The sequence below is a fragment of the Camelus bactrianus genome, chromosome X, assembly GCF_048773025.1.
Source record: "Camelus bactrianus isolate YW-2024 breed Bactrian camel chromosome X, ASM4877302v1, whole genome shotgun sequence".
NCBI lineage: Eukaryota > Metazoa > Chordata > Mammalia > Artiodactyla > Camelidae > Camelus > Camelus bactrianus.
The window spans coordinates 109,795,417-109,815,246 of NC_133575.1; positions in this window are offsets into that span (position 1 = coordinate 109,795,417).

Genomic DNA, 19,830 nt, shown 5'->3' on the forward strand with positions numbered 1-19,830 from the left:
AGTAATATTTAACCTAAATGTCCATCAACAGATGACTGGATAAAGATGTTGTGGTATATTTATGCAACGGAACACTACTCGGTGATTTAAAACAAAAAAGAAATAATGCCATTTGCAGCAACATGGATGGACCTGGAGATTGTGATTCTAAGTGAAGTAAGCCAGAAAGAGAAAGAAAACTACCATATGATATCACTCATATGTGGAATCTAAAAAAAAAAAAAAAAAAGAAAAGAGAAAAGAGGACACTAATGAACTCATCTACAAAACAGAAACAGACTTGCAGACATAGTAAACAATCTTATGGTTATCGGGAGCAAGGGGCTGGGAAAGGATACACTTGGGAGTTTGAGATTTGCGAATGTTAACCACAATATAAAAATAGATAAAAGACAAATTTCTTCCGAATAGCACAGGAAACTATATTCAATTATCTTGTAATAATATTTAATGAAAAAGAATATGAAAATGAATATATGTATATATATGCATGACTGGGACATTATACTGTACACCAGAAGTTGACACATTGTAACTGACAGTACGTAAATAAAAAAATAATAATATTAGTACATTTTCATAACTCCAAAAGAAACCCTATACTCTTTAGCTGTCAATCCTAATTCCTCAGATGCCAGACTGCCTCCCTTAAGCTCTAGCAACAAGCAATCTACTTTCTCTATGTATGGATTTGACTGTTCTGGACACTTAATGTTTCATGTTACTGGAATCATATAGTGTGTGGCCTTTTGATTCTGACTTCATTCACGTTATGTTAAGTGGATCGAGGTTATACCGGGCATCAGTACTTTGTTGTTTTGCATTGCCAAAAATTATTCCTTTGCATGGATATACCATATTTGGCACTTTATGGTAATCTGTGGTATTTTCACTGGTTACGATAAATAATGCTATTGTCAACATTTATGTACACATCTCTGTGTGGATATATGTTTTATATTTCACCCAAGTTCCAATTTCGCTACACTGTTGCCAAATCTTGTTATTATCTTTTTGATTATAACCATCCCAAGTCAGTGTGAAGCAGTATCTCATTGTGGTTTTGATCTGCATTTGCCTGATGGCTAATGATTTTGAGCATCTTTTCCTTTGCTTGTTGGCCATTTGTACATATTCTTTTAAGATATGTCTATTCAGATTCATTGCCTATGTTTTTGAGTTGTCTTTTTATTATTGAGCTTTAGCAGTTTTTAAAAATATATATATTCTAGATATATGTCCCTTATCAGACATATAAATTAGAAATATTTTCTCCCATTCATGGGCTAGGGTTTCATTTCATGATGATGACCTTTAGGGAACAAAACTTTTTATATTTTTATGTCAATTTATCCATTTTTTTTCTTTTTTCACTTTTGCTTTTGATGTCAAATCTAATAAACCAATACTAATCAAAGATTGCAAATATTTAAACATTTGTCTTCCTTTATGAGTTTTGTAATTTAAACTCTTACATTTTGGTCCTGGATACATTTTGAGTTTATTTTTATATATGGTGTAAGAGAGATCTGAAATAATTCTCTGACAGATGGATATCCAGTCATATCAGTTCTATTTATTGAAAAATATTTTCTTTCTCCACTGAATTCTCTTGGAATCCCCACAGAAAATCCATTCAACATAAATGTGAGTATTTCCTTCTAGAATGACTAACATTCCATTGATCTATAAGTCTATCCTCATTCCTCTAACACACTGTCATCATTACTATAGCTTTGTTTCCTCAAATTTTGAAATTGGAACTAATCAGTCCCAACTTTGTTCTTTGTCAAGATTATTTTATATATTCTGAGGCTCGTGCATTCCCATATGAATTATAGCATCATCTCAAATTTCTGTGAAGAAAAACAAGCTTCTGGAATTTTGGCAGGGACTGCACTGAATCTATAGATCTCTTTGGAGACTACTGCCATCTTAACAACCAGTGTTATTTCTTCCAAACCATCAACGTGAAATGCCATCCTATTTATTTAGGTCTTCTACAGTCTGTTTCAACAGTATTTCATAGTTTTCATAATACAATCTTCTCTACTTCTTTGATTAAATTTATTCATAAGATTTTACTCTTTTTGATAATCTTATAAATGGAACTCCTTTCTTAATTTCTTTTTCAGATTGGTCATTTCAAGGGTGCTGAAATGCAACTGAATTTTGTACACTGATGTTGTATCTCACAACCTTGCTGAAATCATTTACCTTTCCTATTTTTTTAATTGACTCTATTTTTAGAGCAGTTTGAGGGACAAAGAAAATTTTCACAAAGGGTACAAAGTTCCAATACACACCCTCTTTCATGCACAGTTATTTTCTCGTATTATTAACATTTAGCATTAGTGTGGTACATATGTTGAGTCAGACTTAATAAACTAGTTTTGATATGTCATTAACTAAAGTCCACAATTTACATCAGAACTTACTCTTTGTGGTGTATCTCATAGCTGCGTGTATATGTGCATTCCTTAGGATTTTTATATACAAAAGCATGCCATCTGCAAATACCTCTCTTTCCAAAGTACATGACTTTTACTTCATTTTCTTGCCTAACTGCCCTGGCTACATTCTCCAGTAAAACAGCGGATAGAAGTGGCTGAAATGGACCTTTCTCTTCTTTCTACGGAGAAAAGGTTCATTCTGTCACAGTGAAGTAGATGTCACCTGTGGGTTCCTCATAGAAGCCACTTAGCAGTTTGAGAACGTTCCTTCTGTTCTTAGTTTGTTGAGTGATTTTCTTTTCACAAAGACATGTTAAATTTGCCCAAATGCTTTTTCTGCATGTATTGATATATTGAGGTTTTTGTCTTTTATATATTAAATGATTTACAGATGTTAAACCAACCTTTCATTCCTGGGATAAATTGCAGTTGGCCATGGTGTATTCTTTCCATGTATTGCTGAATTTTATTTGCGAGGCTTTTTGGTGTATTTTCATAGGACATATTGGTTTATAGTTTTCTTGTGATGTTTTTGTCTGGTTTTCACATCAAGGTCTCATAGAATGAGTTTGGAAGTATTTTGTCGTTTTCTTTTTTACTTATCCTTTTACCTATGTTTCCAGGTAAGTTTTTAACAACAAATTGATTATCTGTGCATTAAAAAATTTAAATAGTCAACCATACAATTGTGTAGGTCTTAAACGTTTTAAGATCTCTTTGATTTTTTAATATTTTGAGTAAACCAAACAAGTCCATTATAAAATAAAAATTCAAGTACAAAATTACAAATGTAGTTCTACTTTCTTCTCAATTTCCCATCCCTCAGTGCTTCCTCCCGAAATATAATCATTATATGAACTTCTTGTACTTCCTTTTAGATATAATACATGCATAAAAACATATCTGACAGACTATGTAACCCACACTCATTATATGTACACAAGTAACAATATAACACAGATATTGTTTACTGGTTTCATTCTCATGGTTATTTCTTTTCCAATGTCCTTTGAAATTTTCTAATGTGACCTTGTCATCAGTTAGCATTTGTTGCTATATATATATATATATATGAAATACCTACCCTGGCCATTCTGTCGAACCGTTGCTATGGATTCTCAGTTACTTTCCTTGGTTTGCCCTATACTAACAAGTCCCACACCACTTTAATGCTAACTTCTCTGCTAGAGAAGTCAGACACCACGAAGAAGCTATTAATTCGTATTGCCCCAGTGCCCATGCCATAAGCCTAGTTCCTTAATTTCACACAGCTGCTTTTCACATCCTGGAGCCACAGGTAGATGCAAAGTTTCTTTTTGCTTTCTAAGCTAGTGAAAAATATTCACAGAGCTCTTTCTAAGACACAGATTAATGCAGTTTACTCTAGATCACAGAATTTCTGGTATTTTGTTTACTGTAAGTAACTTCTAGATAATCTATAATGATACTTTTGAATTCACCTATGTCTGATATTATATGGAGATTTTCCTTTCTTTTTACTTGGATTATATCAGATTCTTTTGCTGTTTTACCATACTTAAAATTTATAAGCCATAATTTCAGATGTGTCATATATAGCCCATGTTTCCATTATGCTTTTAATCAGCCTTTGAAGTTTCCTTAAATTCCTCTTGCTTATTTACATGCATTGATAAGACATAAATTTTTTCTTAATACACATCTTATTTCCACTATGCTGTTTCTTGATAGTACATCTTTTTTTAGATTTTCATAATAATGAATCTGGTGAATTTGTTTTACTTTATGTGCTTCTATGTGTTTCTTCTAATATCTTGAAGATATTTCATCTCTTTTCAGTTCTACTAATACTTATCTTTTAAATATCATTATTTTATATGTACCATTCAATCCTTTTTATTTGATTGCATTTATTTTCCACTAGAAGCAAAGACAAACTAGTATATATTAGCCTCCTTTCCTGTTTTCTTTAACCTCTGAAACCTGTTTCATACTGTATTGAGGCATAACATATAAAAGGGAAAATCATAAGGGACAACGTGATGGATATACCTTTGTCATCACTAGCTTGATAATGAAGTAGATTTCTAGCAGCTCAGAATGGGTCCTCCTTACAGTCCCCATACAACGCCATACCTAACCACCATTCTATCACCATTTATTTGTTTTGCCTTCTTCATATGAATAGAATCCTACAGTAGATGCTATTTTGTAGTAATCTCCTTTAGCTCAATGTGTGACTAGAATTCTTTCATGTTGTTATACGGAGCAGGGGTTTATTCTTCTTGTTGTCATGTAATATTCCATTATGCAAATATATCATAAATTACTTATTCATTCTGTAACTGATGGATACTTGGGATGATTTCACTTTAGTGCCATGCCGAACACACTGCTATGGGCTTCCTTAACCATATCATGATGAACATAATATGTCATTTCCTGTAGCTACAGGCACACCTTGTTTTATGGTGCTTTGCTTGATCGCACTTTGTGGACACAGTGGTTTTTTTTTTTTTTACAGATTGAAGTTCTGTGGCAAGCCTGTGTTAATCAAGTCTACTGACACCATTTTTCCAACAGCACTTGCTTACTTTGCAACTCTGTATCACAGTTTGGTAATCCTTGCACTCTTTCAGACTTTTTCATTGTTATAATTCTTTTGGTGAATGGTAATCAATGATTTTTGATGCTACTACTAGAACTCACTGAAAGCTCAGATGATGGTTAGCATTTTTTAGCCATACAGTATTTAATTAAGCTATATACATTGTCTAAAAAATGACATAATGCTATGACACACTTAACAGACTACATTATAGTGTAAACATAACTTTTATATGTACTAGGAAATGAAAAAATTCATGTCACTCACTTAACTGCAATGTTTGCTATATTACAGTAGTCTAGAACCCAACCCACAATATCTAGAAAGTATCCCCAGAGTCACCAAGGAGTGAAACTGCTGGAACTACAAATGCATGTATCCCTATACACAGTAGGTACCACCAATCATATTTCTGACAAGCTAACAACAATCTATACTGCAACTAGCAAAGTATGAGAATTCCAGTTCTTACTTACCTTTGTCAGCACTTGATATAATGCATCTTTTCAATTTTTGTCATCTGGCAGATGTGGAGCTGTGTATCACTGTGATTTTTATTTTCATTTAATTGATGATAATTAAATGATGTTGAACATCATTCCATATGCTTATTGATCATGGGGATATGCTATTTTCTGAAAGTCCTATTCAGGTTCTTTTACCATTTAATTTTAACTTATGTTGTCTGTCTTGTTCTTATTGACTTCCAGGATTTCTTTCCATATTCTGCAGAGTCACTTGTTAAAAATACATGCTTCTACTATCTTCTTGTTCTTTATGGATTTCCTTTGCAAAAAATAACTTCTTAATTTTAAAAAGGTTTGATATATTGATTTTTATTATATTTAGCTACACTAACGTTCATTAATTACACTTTGCATGATATATTTATCATCCTTTCCTGTGGTAATTAAGTTAATGTATATCTCTTTTAACAGCATACCTTTGCCTTTAATGGAATGTTTAGTACATTTACATTTAAAACAATCAGTGACATAGGTAAGTTCAATCATTATCTATTTTCTTTTTTTTCCTATTCTTGGTAAATTTATTTCTTTTCAATTAATTATGTATTCATATACAATGTTATTCATCCTATTATAATCTTTTCTGATCACCTTGAGATTACAGTGTGCATTTTAATGTATTATAATCTAATGTTTTCTTTACTATGTTTATTATTTCTATAAAATGCAAGGGTCTTACAAAAATATAATTCAAAAAGACACATGTACCCCAATGTTCATAGCAGCACTATTTATAATAGCCAAGACATGGAAACAACCTAAATGTCCATCAACAGATGACTGGATAAAAAGATGTGATACATATAGATACAGATATAGATATATAGGTATAGATATTCAGTGGAATATTACTCAACCATAAAAAAGAATGAAAGAATGCCATTTACAGCAACATGGATGGAACTAATGATTATCATATTTAGTGAAGTAAGACAGAGAAAGACAAATACCATATGGTATCACTTATATGTGGAATCTAAAAAAAATGATACAAATTCTATTTACAAACCAAAAACAGACTCACGGTTATAGAAAACAAACTATAGTTACCAAAGGGGAAAGGGTGGGAAGGGATAAGTTAGGGGCTGGGGATAAAGAGACACACAGTACTATATATAAAATAAACAATGACCTACTGTATTGCACAGGGAACTATATTCAATTTCTTGGGAACAAATGGAAAAGAATTTGAAAAGAAAAATATATATGTGTGTATACATATAACTGAATCACTTTGCTGTATACCTGGAACATTCTAAACTATACTTCAGTAAAAAATAAAAATCTTAAGTGTATATAACTTTGCTCTTTGTGATATATTTACATATACATAAACATTTATTATAAATTTAAGACATTTTTATTATATTAACAATATTCTTTTATAATTATCCACATATTAACAGTACTGACATATTTCATGTTTTCCTGTAGCTCTACTTTTGACATGGTATCATTTAAGTTTGAAGAATTCACTTAAGTATTTCTTTTTTATAAATTCTTTTAAATTATTTTTTTCTCTCTTTTTTTTAAATCAGTGGAGGCAGTGGGGGTTGAACCCAGGACCTCATGCATGCTAAGCATACCCTCTACCACTGAGCTATTTCTCTCCCCATTCAAGTATTTCTTTTAAGCAGTTCTGCTGATGAATTGTCTCAGCATTGTTTGTTTGAAGATGATCTGTTCAACAGCCAAATCTGAAGAATATTTTCATTGGTTTACATCCTCCCCAAGTTTTTATGTTGAAATCCCACCCTCCAAGGTGATGGTATTAAAAGGTACTAGGGCCTTTGGGGATCATTAGTTCATGAGGGTGGGGCCCTCATGAATGGCATCAGTGCCTTATAAAAGAGGCCCAATAGAGCTTGCTTGCCCCTTTCACAATGTGGGGAAACAGCAGGAAGGTACCATGTATGAACAAGGAAATGGATTCTTACTATATACTGAATCTGTGGGCACCTTGATCTTAGATGTCCCAGCCTCCAGAACTATGAGAAATAAATTTCTTTTTCTTTTTTTAAGCTATCCATTCTCTGTTATTTTATTATAGTAGTTCAAACAGACCAAGACAGGAATATCACAGATGGTAGGCTTTTCTGTTTGTTAGGATTTTGTTTTATTTCAGCATTTTAATAATGGTTTTCAATTGCCATGTTGTTTCCTTTGTTTATAAAGAAAATCCAGCTGTTAGTATTACTGATACTGATTTGAAAGTAACCTTACACATTTTTTTAACAGCTATTTCTTAAGATTTTTGTTCATGGCTTCTTATTTCAGAAATTTGCCTGAGAAGTGCCTATGTGTGGTTCATTTGTATTTGTTCTGCATGGGGTTTACTGGGATTCTTGAATTTGTGACCTGAGGCTTTTTATGACCTTTCGATGTCATGCCTTCAAATATTCTGTCTGCTCCATTTTCTCTCTCTTCTCTTTCTGAAACTCCAATTACATTACCATTTTAAAAAAAATTATACCTACATTTTTCTCATGCTATGTTCATATTTAAAAATTCATTTCACCCTGTGCTTCACATTAACTGTTTTTAATTGACAGGTTTTCCATTTTACTCATTTATTTCCTGCTGTGTTCTATCTTCTGTTAAACATATTTGATATGGACCTAGCTTACAATACTGTATTTATTACTTCTAGAATATGAATGTGATTCCTTCCCTAAATTCTAATTATTGTGTTAACTACTTCATAATTTTTACTATTTTACCAATATTTTCTCTATTTTCTTGAAGGTGAAAAATATTTCTATACTAGGTCTATATGGCAGTGCCACTATCTGAATATACTTATAGGACTTTTTCTACTGTCCATTTATATTGTCTTCTTTATTGGGTTGAGAGACTTCTAATTTCTTTTCAATTACCTTTATAATAGAAGTATATACATTGGCACAGATGTTCTAGAAGACAATGTGACACTAGGAATTAAGAGAATTTAAAATTTTTTAATGTTTTTAAACATCTGCTAAATGCATAAGGACTATAATTAATAAAAATCTGCAGATGTATGAAAAAGATTTTCTTACATGTATCTTCACTGTAATGCTAATACAAGCGAAAAACAGAAAATTAAATGTTCAAGAAATGAATCAATAAATACATTATAGTCTATTTTTAAGATTTATTATTGTGTGGTCATAAAAAAAGTCACATTTTCAAGACAAAGGAAAGCTTGTCATAACATTTTGTGAAGCATTACTGTATAAACAATGTAACTATATGCTTTTATCAGCTGGATCACTCTATCTTTTTAGTTTAAAAAGAAATTCATTAGCAATCCCTTTTAGGTGTTCCATGGAAATGCAAAGATCTCAAGAATATAGGAAATTACTAGAGACTACTGTTTTTCTGACATTTACAATTCTAACATTTTTATCCTACTGACCTCTCAGTCACGTTTGCGTACCACGTCCCACGGCTATTTTCTCCCATCTGTTACACACATACCCACCTACCCACACCCACACAAATGGAATAAAGAATATTAAAAGTTATCACTGAATTTGTTTAGATTTTAAAATATTCAATGATTTTCATATTGTTCAATTATTAGTTTCAGTATTTGTATGACACCATTATTTTTTGATCGAAGTAAGTTTATCAGAACAAGGAAATATGGATGGGAACTACAAAGAAAATAACAGAATTAAAAATATTTATTAGTTGATATTTTTACTCATATTAACCTGAGAATTTAATTCATGATTCATATGACCAACTAGGCAATAAAATCAGAAATAATTAACGTAGCAGCAAAATTTAAGCATTCCTCCTCAGTTAGCCAGATAAGGGTTCTGGAAGCACACATATACTCAAAATCTTCATCATTTAGACAAGCACAGAAATTGAGGATGAGTACATACACATACATAAATATGTTCACACATGCTTTTCATTAATTGATCAATGAGCATGAATAGTGTAATAATGTGCACACCTCATATATTTGCCACGATTAAAAGTGAAACCATACACACATCACACACACACGATGTTTCTCTGGAATATCTGAATACATAGTTCTTGCCTGCACTAAAGGAACTTCTTAAGCATTTCATTACAGCATAATGAGGTATAAAATCTGATTGTATTCCGTAGTTCTATTTTTAATTCTGAAGTAAAGTAGGAGTCTATGAACTTTCCCACACAGCTGGAAGGAACAGTATCTAGAATTAAGTAGGGCCGTGAAAATGCAAAGTTTAGGCTGTTTTTCAGATACTCAAGAATTAAAAAAATTCTCTGGGGATTATAGCACCAAAATTGTTTTTCTTCAATAAGACAACTTGGAAACAACAGTAAATTAGTAAACATAGAGTACAACTATTTTACAAGTCAAATTTTTAAAATGAATAAATAAATGAGTTAATAAGCAGTATTTATTTGACAGGGAAATATTTCTACCAGCCCGCCTATACTTAAATTTTACAAAATGGAAGTTCCCTATTTCACACTTTATTGTCATGGAGAGAGAGACAGAAAGGGCAAAGTAGGTTCTGAGGAAAAATTCAGTCTCATTAAATTCTCTCAAGTCAGAAAGACACTTGCATCCTATTGACATCAGATTCTTGGAAATATAAACTATGGCATTAAAATTCTATCGGCTTGATAGGATAAATCGTACAAACCAACAATGAAAAGCAAGGGAAGGAAATGTATGAAACGAGTATTTGCCACTACTGTCTACATCTAGACAGTGTACTTTATGTACCTTGTCTTAATTTCACAGAATCTACATAATTAAGATAGTTTACATAAGTTCACAGTAAAGTAACACAGGCTCATGAAGGTTCAGTGGTTTTCCCAAGATCACAAAGCTAAAAGCGACAGAGTTTGACCTAGAGTATCTAATCCAAAAGTTATTCCCCCCTATAGAAATCTGCTTCTGAAGTTTAGTATATCATACTGTTACCCTTGTCACAACGTTCTCCCTAAATATAAAGGGGGGAGGGATATAAACAGAACCTACACTCAATACCCTAAAATATACTACACACACACATACACACAAACCAATTATTCTTTTTCACCATGAACCTTGCTTTCTCTCAATTGTGTCTCTTTAAAAGTGAGAGGATAGACAGATAGATGATAGACAAGAAGGAATGGAGGGAGAGGAGGATGAAGAGAGGGGAGAGGGAAAGACAAGAGAGGGACAAAGACAAAGAAATGGACATCCCATTACGAAAAGGCTAGATTAGACTCTGCTTCTTCCTTGTATCCCTGCAGACATCGCCCCGATGGGACCCTCGATTCCTAGGAACTCAGCACTGGAATGAGCACTTCCTGTGACGTCATGCAGCAGCCTATTCCCACGCTGTGCACTATTAGAAAGTTTTTCCTTATATAGAGTGAAACTTGTCTTGGCTGTAACTGTCACCTCATAATGCTAGTTATGCCCTCAGGGCCGACAGGGAAAAGTCTACTTCCTCTTCCAAATGACAGCTCTTCAAATATTTCAAGACAACCAGCATGTCTCACCTTAGCCTTCCAGTCCCCAGGCTAAACACCCACGGAAGATTATATTGTAGCATTAATATCTCCACCTTGCATTTTCTACACTCCCACATGTCTTTTCCTTTGTTCCTTCTCGCTCAGTGAGAACAATGAGAAATTATGTCATCCCTGAACCAAATTATATAATTTCACTCACCTCCTCCTTCACTCCCCCACATGGCTTCTTTGCCGACCTTCCAGGTAGTGCAGTGCTGTAGGATTTAAAGGAAAGAAGTCATTCAGGAATCATTCTCAAACCAGTTAAGTTCCTTTGTCCATCCTCAAGGTCAGAGAGATGGAAAAGGCAAGCCCATACCAGGATTCATCATCACTCTCCATTGGACACGCCCACAGTAGCAAAGACTAAACATGCAAAAAATACTTCATTTTGAAAAGTTATAATACACTTAGAAAATGTACAGGAACAGATTCAGTAATAGGAATGAGGGATGTTGCCACAAGTACATTTCAGAAAGAAATTTGTGTTTGAATTCCAGATCTGCCATTTTTGAAGCTGTGTGTTCTTATACAATTTACAAGTATTCTCTGAGTCATATTTCTTAAGAAAGGGAAAATAATTCTTAACTGACAATGGTTATTATAAAGATGAGAAAGAATGTAGAAGTAAATAATAAAAAGACAGCAGAGATGAATCAAATCCAGAATAGAGCAAATCAAGGCAGCAAAAAAACTGGCTCTTTGAAAGATCACCAAAATTAACAAATCTTTAGCGGGACTGACCATGAAAAGGATGAAAATTAGTAAACCCAGAAACCAGAAATCACAAATGGAGACACAATCAACCTTATAGGAATGAAAAGGATTATAAGACACTATTGGGAAGAAATTAGATAACCCAGGTGAAATGGATAACTTAATGCAAACATAAAAACTACCAAAATTGACTGAAGAAATAGGAATATGAGGACGTAAGAACTAAAGAGATTTAATCAGTAAAAGAAAACCTCCCAACAAAGGAATGTATAGCACCAGATGGTTTACTTGTAAAGTCTACCAAATATTTTAAAAAGAATTAATACCAAGCCTTATGAAATTCCTCCAAAAATAAAAGAGGAAGGAGCTTGTTAACTCATTCTATGAGGCCAGTATTACTATCTTACAAAAACCAGAAAAAGGCAAAATAGGAAAAGAAAATGTAAGCACTATCCCTAATGAATATACATGTAAATATTACCAACAAAATACTAGCAGTCTAGATCCAGCAACATACTTAACGCACCACGAGCAAATGAAACACAAAGGTAATATAACGTAAAACATCAGTGTAATGCCCTACATTGATAGAATGAAAGAAAACAATGACACTTCACTTCGTAAATTGACGCATGTAAAGCACGTGAAAAACCCAACACCATCTAATGGTATTACTCAACAGACTAGAAATACAAGGAAACGTGCTCCTCATGATCAAAGGAATTTATTTAAAAAAATCAACTGATATAATCGTATTTAATGGTGAAAGACTGAAAACTTATCCCAAGATCTGGAACAAGTCATAGATGCCCACTTTGGCCACTTCTTTTCAACACTGTACTAGAATTTCCTGCCATAGCAATTAGGCAATACAAAAAGAAAATTTCTAAGTTAGAAGTAAAGCAAAAATATACCTATAGATGACATGATCTTATACACAGAAAACTCCATAGAACAAAAAAAGTATTAAAATTAAGAAAACTGATTCAGCAAAGTTACAAGATATAAGAAACATGAAAAAAAATCAGCTCTATTTATATGATATAGCAATTAACAATCTGAAGATGAAATTAAAAAACAATTCCAATAGTTTTAAGAAGAAATACTTATGTTTGTCAATTATGTCCCAATAAAGCTAAACTTTAAAAAAAAAAAAAGAAGAAATGCATATGAATAACTTTTACCAAATAGGTACGAAGCATTTGTATCCAGAAGCATAAAGAACTCAATAGCAAGAAGCACGAACATTTAAATAGTTATGTTATTTCAACACAGATTTCAAAGATGACACATGCAGAAGGTTAAATAAGCACATTTTATGAAAACATTATTACCCATCAGGTAAATGCAACTTAAAACCATAATGTGTTACCACTGTATACCAACTAGAAATGCTAAAATTTAAAAAAAAGAAAAAAGATGGATAACCCTAAGTGTGGGTGATATTTTTGGAACACCTCAAACTCTCGTGCATTTCTAGTAGAAATGAAAAATGGTAGAGCCACTTTGGAAATTGTTTGTGTTCTTCGTAAAGTGTTAAGCAGATATTAGCACCTGATGGAGCCATCCCATTCTTAGCTAAATGACTCACACAACGATAGATCCACACAAAGACTTGTACTTGAATGTTCATAGTAGCTCTTTTCATAGTGGAAATCAACTGAAAGAAATATAATGCCTATCAACTAGTGTTTAGATAAACAAAGTGTGGTTCTTCCACAGAATGAATTCCTGACAATTTACAACATGAAGAAGTCTCAAAAGTTTTATGCTAAGTCAAAGAATGCAAACAAAACATTTCTTAATGTATGATTCCACTCATATGATATGTGAGAAAAGGCAAAATAGAATACAGAAAGCAGGCCAGTGGTTGCCAGGGGCTGAGGCAGGGAGGGGTGAATAACTACAAGCTGAAAAAAGAGTTCTCTCCAGGTTGATGGAAATGGTTTGGATGATGACTCTGGTAGTGGCTATACAACTGTATTTGTGAGCGACAAGTCATTAAAGTATATAGGTGAAGTTAGTACACAAATACTGTGATATTGTATAGAAATACACAACAAGAAAAATTAAGCATTATGACAGATAACAATGAGTTCTCATCTCATTTCATACTGTTGGTACAGGAGATCAGCCATTGGAAACCATAATATAAAATCATTCATTTATTCATTGAGTAGTTATTTAGTGAGTACCAGTTCTTACCTGGTACTGTTCTAGACAGTAGGGATAGACAAGCTAAGCAGAAAAGATCCTCGATTGCATTTCCCTTCTACCCTTTGAAAGACAGATATTAGGAACAATGTTATGAATGGATTCAGGTGTTTCTTGCCATAGGACAATATCTTGGAACCTCTACCACTTCCCTATTTTACAATACCATTTGGCACATACTTGTTTTTATTATACTGAGTGTACATATTTCTTCCATAGATTGTAAGCTCTTGGAAAGCAAGAGCCAAAACTCTTTTAAATTCCTTCATCACCCCAGTACTCAGCATCCTGCATAGTCCCTAAATGCTTATCAAATTCAACTGAAAATGTAGTTATATGAGTTTAACAGACCCACCTATATGCTGGGAGTTTATGGAAGATGAGAGGTTAATCATTTATGATTCTACTTCACATCTGCACTTGAACAGTCAAATTCTTTATCCATCATATCCCTCCACCCCAGCTTTTCTTCCTGTAGAAAATGAAATGAGGATACTTGAATGGGCATGAAGCTCATAATTCACTCCTGGTTAGAATGCTTCCCTAACCAGACTTTGCGACTCCTATTAAACAGTCACGGACTTAAACCTTAGGAGGAGTTATCATCTTAACGGTTTCAGAGGGCTCCACTTGGAGATTATCAAGAAAGCGGCAGTGGAAGGAGGCACAGTCCAATGAGACTGTGTCTTCCTAGTGAGTGAATTTGTTTTATTTTCTCCTCATACTGCGTACCCACCTCTTCCCCATCATCCACACAATAATTCAAGTTGGTTAATTTACAAAACACGAGTTCCAAGTCAATCTTAGTCAGTCCTATCGTTATTCTGCATAGTTGAGATGTATGGAAACACAGTGTTAAAGCAGAGAGCACTTTCAGCCATTAGAAGCCATGCCTGGTCAAGAGACAGAAAACCTCAGGTATATCTGAACAACCGAAGAGAATCTTGGGAATCTGAATAACCAAATCTTGCCCCTTTAATAACCAACTTGGATACCACTATGACATACTAAGATATGCAGAATGATTAATTTAGAGACTGTTTAGTAAAATTCCACATAATGTAAAAACATAAAAATATAGAAAACAACAAATGAAACACTATGCCTATTTTTATGATGTAGCTGGTCTAGTCAAGTAGATGACAGCATATCAGATGTTAAGGAACACTAAGATAATTTCTAGCCCCATTCTTCTCAAGACTGTGGTACACAGAATCATCTGGAAAGTTTCTCTCTCTCTCTGTACTGACGCCCAAGCCCAGTTCAGGTCCAATTAAACCAGAATTTTGGGGACTGGGGTTGGAATACAATTACTTTTTAAAACTCCCTGGAGGATCCCAACTTGCACCAGGATGGAGAATTTCTATCTGTTTCAATCTTTTTTTATGTATAATGTCTCAGAAAAGTGAAGGCACTTGCCCAAAGTTACATGATGGGCAATGTCAAAGCTACAAGCAATGTTTATATTGTTTTACAACATTTTTTCTCATAAAAAGTTATACATGTTATATTAGAAGAACTGGAAAACACTGTAGCACATAAAGAATATAATAATCACGCAGGTTTAAATACTTTCTACATTCAACAGGTAATTATTGACACATTACTACGATGTTCTCAGTGTTCTGCAAACTTGGCATACATAGGAAATAAAAGAAAGGTCTCTGCTGTCATACAGTCTATGATGATGACCGTGTGAATTCTAACTTAGCAGTTATATTCTTACTCAGCGAAAAAAAGAAAGTTTTTACTTTCACTAAAATAGCCATCTAGAAGCAGCAATAATTTAACATATGTGCTAATTCAAATGAAAAAGCCTATCCATCACTAAACGATTTATAAGGAATTAAAATCATCTTAAAGCACCAACAAAGCCCCACTGTCTTAGCCTAGACTGTTATTCCAAACATATCCCCTATATTCCTTTCACAAATCCAATCTCTTTGTGTATCATTTAACCCTTCACCCTCTTACAGGCTTTTGTCAACTTAAATGTTTCTTCTACCCCAAATGCCCCAGGTGCCCTCATGCTGTTTTGCCCATCCACCTTAAATATTCAACTACAATGTCCATCTACGAAGTCCTCTCTCTCATTATAACACAGCTCAAAATTTTTAAATTCTTGTATAGTGTTACTGCTATATACCACCATTATTAAAACCCATGCCAGGGTACATGGTAACCATTTATTCCATTCTCACTATTTTCTGCTAGACAGTGAAGTCCTTAAGGATAGGCTATTCTGTTATTGATTTATAAATACACAGTGGATATAAGAATGCCTGAGTTATAACAGATGTTGAGCAACTGTTTATTAAATTGAAAAAAGCATACTTTGTCGCACTTTAAAAAATATAGTCCTCACGCATCAAAAGCTGGTATTTGTCCATCCCTGGCAGAATGGAGACACTCGTTTACAAGTCTTTGGCATGTTTTTCCTAAACTCAAATGAATTTTGGCTACCTAGTCCAAGTGATTTAGAAAATGTATTGTTTTACTTCCCATAATAGAGTGATGGAATTAATGAGCACTATGTTTTCTCTAACTGATGCCTAAGTGAACTGGCAGACAGCATGCATACCCAATGCCCAGCATATGGAAAGGTAGATATAATTATTCTTGGAAGTTGGATGGTTGTTTTTCTACATTCTAAATTATAACAATACTAACAATACAATGACAATATTTTCTACAAGGGTGTGAGTCTACACTTACATTGGAGAACTTCATCTATGAACAAGTCCAAGATTTTTGTCATGTCTAGAAGTTAAATGTAGCTTCATTTCATTAATTAGATGTCTAGTGCCCCGGTTCTAAAAAACTTTCTAGTTGAAAGTTAGGAAACAAGGAGGGTAGTGTAGAGCTTACCACATAGTCACTGGTAGTACTACTCTTGGGTTCAAATCTGGGCCTCGCTACTTACTAGCCATCATGACTTTGAGTGTTTTAACAGACACTTCCGTGCCTCAGTGAGTGCGGCCTGTAAATATGATGGGATAGTAACCCCAGTAATTATGTTACATAAGACTCTGTCTTAGCAGACTGAACAGAGACACTTGAATTAAGATATTCTCCTGCTGTCTTTGGAGAAGGCAACCACCATGATATGAACCACCTATAAAAGGGGCCCTGTGGTAAAAACCTGAGAAACGTCTTTGGAAGCTGAAAGCTGTCCCTGGTTGACAGCCACCAAGAAAATGGGGTTTTAAGTCCTTAAGTTTCAAGCAAATGAATTCTGCCAACAACCTGTAGGAGGAGCTTGGAAGTGCATCTGAACGCCTCAAGCCTCCATGAGACTATACAGCTAGCCTCCAGACCCTGAGCAGAGAACCCCCGAAGCCGGGTCTAGACTCCTGACCTATGAAGCTGGGTGGGACTATATTTGAGTTATTTTAAGCCATTAAGTTTACCACAATAAGAAATTACCTATGTCATAGCATTGTTATGGAGACCAAAATAGTGTAATATTTAAATCTACATATGTACCTGTTAATTGAAAAATACAAATCTACAAGTCATTCAAGAAACTAAAAATGAAAAGTATCTACATCTGCTAACTCATACAGACTAGGGAGCTATACTGGGAAAGTATGCTCTAAGCTCAATCTTCATTTCCATATCTTAGACTCTGTGTTTGTAATTACATTCCTCACCACTTCTAAATTACAGTCCATGGTGACTACTTTCACAGAGCGTGACTATAATTTATTCTCCATTAACCTAACATATATAATATCCTCAGAAACTGATTTAAATATATTTCTTCTTCATCCAATAACCACTCAATAACAGACTACTTCTCGTAAGATCTCTCCAAGCATAGCAGCTCTACGAAACGGATGAGATTTTAAAACATTTAAATTAATCAAATACATGCAACCAAGATGAATTACTTTTTCACAAAGTATTCTCAATTTCTGTAGGATGATGCAGATGGAACTTCAGCTCTTTAAAAAATTCATTTAGGTTCTTTTTCGCCCTCCCATTATACTTAGAATAAAACATCTGTAGTGGTTTAGAAAGCTTAGACTATTAAAACAAAATAATCGACATTTTAGCACTGATCTCAAGCTGTTCCAGGAACAATGAATCATCAAAGTTGCCAATTTTACACTATGAAATAAAAATGTTTCATACAATAAAAGTTTATGTTCCTAGTGGCGGCCAATTTATTAGTTTATTTAGAAAGATTCATTTAACATCCAGCTGTTGCATGCTAGGTATATTTTGGAATAAGTTTGTCACTTAGACATTGATTTACATACATTAAAATCATTAGAACAGGCTGATGATTTTCTTCTGTAAATGATGGTTACAGAAGCAGGTGGAACTGTTTGGCACTCATGTTCACTGCTGTATCATATATAAAAATTGGAATTTTACCAACTGACAAAATAGTACACGAAGACTCATTCCAAATTATATTAGAAAAAAATAATATATCCAATAAAAGAATTTTAATCCCACTCAATTTTATTTTGAACATGCCTTCCTTCATATCTGGTATTGTGTAATATAACCTTCCCTGACTAGTTTGCAACTGCCAATATCTGCATTTGATTGGCTTGTGCTGTGGACTGTCACAAAATGTAGGTGGCTGTGTGCTGAACGGAAGGTTCTCTTATATATATTTAATGACTTCTAACTTAGTAGGTATGCCACCACACTTGGTGAGGAGACAAGAAAATATTACAGGACTTTTCTTTACCATGATGGAGAAATGCAGTCTTGCTTTGAGAAGCCCCACCTCTCCAGAGCTGTCAAGAGTACTGAGGAGTACCTGGCACACACAACTCTGGGGAAGGGTCTAGAATCTTTAGCATGTCACAAGAACTGCTGAAGGACATACTGTCAAAGTCTGGGGGGAACTCCAATCCCTCCAGGCTAAGAGAGGATTAAGGGTTCTTTCACCGTGAATTCCAAAGCTACACTACTAGTTACTGGTATTCACTGCCCAAAGCACACCTCTGAACCAGGGTTGCAGTCTACTGCCCGGACACTGTATGGTAGTAGAACCCAACCTCTTACCCCCTCCCCCAGTGAATCTCTCTCTCCTCAAAGGCAGAAATTGTTCTGACCCTCACTCCTGCACATGGCCCCATACATCCCTTCTATTCCCCCGACAAAAGCCTTGGCAGGGGTTTTTCTTCATGTAACTTACATGCTTTAATATTAAAAATATTTAAATATTTATGATATTTATGGTTTTGATATAATTACAGATTTACAGCTAAGTTTTGAAAATAATAGTTTCTGCCACCTCTAATCCACTTGCTCCTAATGTTAATATGTAACCTTAGTACATATATCAAAATTAAGAAGTCAACATTTATTTAACTGCATTAAGTAAACTCCAGGCTTTTTTCAGATTTCACCAATTTTTGCACTAACTTCCTTTCTCTGTTCCAGGACCCACATTGCATTTAGCACAATTTGGTTTGGATAGAGATGGAGATTGTCATTCTAAGTGAAGTAAGCCAGAAAGAGAAAGAAAAATACCATATGATGTCACTTATATGTAAAATCTTAAAAAAGAGAGAGAAACAAATGAACTTATCTACAAAACAGAAACAGACTCACAGATATAGAAAACAAACTTATGGTTATGTGGGGGGAGTTTGGGATTTATGGATAGTAAAAAACAAACAAAAACAAACAAGAAAACATTTGGTTTTTGCGCCACAACAAAAAAGTCAAGTCCCTCCGAAGACATAGTAACTCCAGATTCTATATACAAAAAGCAAGACAAGGTAATGCATCTTTTTCCCCCAGTCTTGCACAGTAACAGGATGAACATAAATATCCTGGTACAATAATTTACAAACCTATT